Here is a 947-nt window from a genome sequence, read left to right on the forward strand (position 1 = left end):
CCTGCCGGGTGAAGCAGAGGAAGAGGAAGACCTCCACTCCGTTGGAGGGACCTGGTAAAAAATGACCATGCTTCGGTTGGAATCTTCAATTAGCGCCACCTTGCGAAAAGAAGAACGACTGACGCGCTGTTGTTAACTCAACTATAACTGCGTAAAGATTTCTACTAAAGAAAAACTATCTCAAAAGGATAGGATGAAAATTTTTTTGAAAGCAGCTCACGACTTCTGGTGTTAGAACAAATATCCCCTTGGTAGCCAAAAAACGTATGTTAATTAATGAGATTGGGTCAATTTAAGAAGGAAAGTTTGAATCGAATTTCAACAGGAATTGTTAAATCAAGTTTTCTTTTAAATATTATTATTATTTCTTTGTCAACTCTGTCAACTTCGAAAATTAATTCTGTTATTAATCGTTATAGTATATATAATATCTCCATCAATTTCTAGTATACTAGGAGACTTTGCATAACCTAATAAATTAGCATGGGTATCAAAGCGTGAAATATATCGTCCCCTAAAATGCAAAAAAAAAAAAAAAAAATTCAAAATTGAGTTTGAGATTACATATCGTCGGCTTAACGTGCAAAGGTGCTAAGTGCCATTTTTGAATTATTAAATAAAACAAAAAAACTGAATAAAAATTGAAGTTCAAAATTTTTTTTATTTTTCTAACGCAGTTATGTCAACTGTGATATTTCATTTAAGTATAAAAAAAAAAATATAATAAAAAATTTAATGAGCGCCTTTATATAGGCCTTTTTTGGACTTAGCACATTTTCTGGAGTTATTTGCACTTGGATGTATTGGACTTAGCATATTTTCGAAAAAGAAATATTGCAGTTTTTTTTGCAAATGGTGTATTTTATTATCACAAAAAAATATTATACAGTCTTACTTCGTTGCTGTCGTTTAAAGGAATACATGAGTACTTAAATGGAAAATCTTTG

The sequence above is a fragment of the Bactrocera latifrons genome, unplaced genomic scaffold (assembly GCF_001853355.1).
Source record: "Bactrocera latifrons isolate USDA-ARS-PBARC rearing strain unplaced genomic scaffold, ASM185335v1 scaffold_70, whole genome shotgun sequence".
Lineage (NCBI taxonomy): Eukaryota > Metazoa > Arthropoda > Insecta > Diptera > Tephritidae > Bactrocera > Bactrocera latifrons.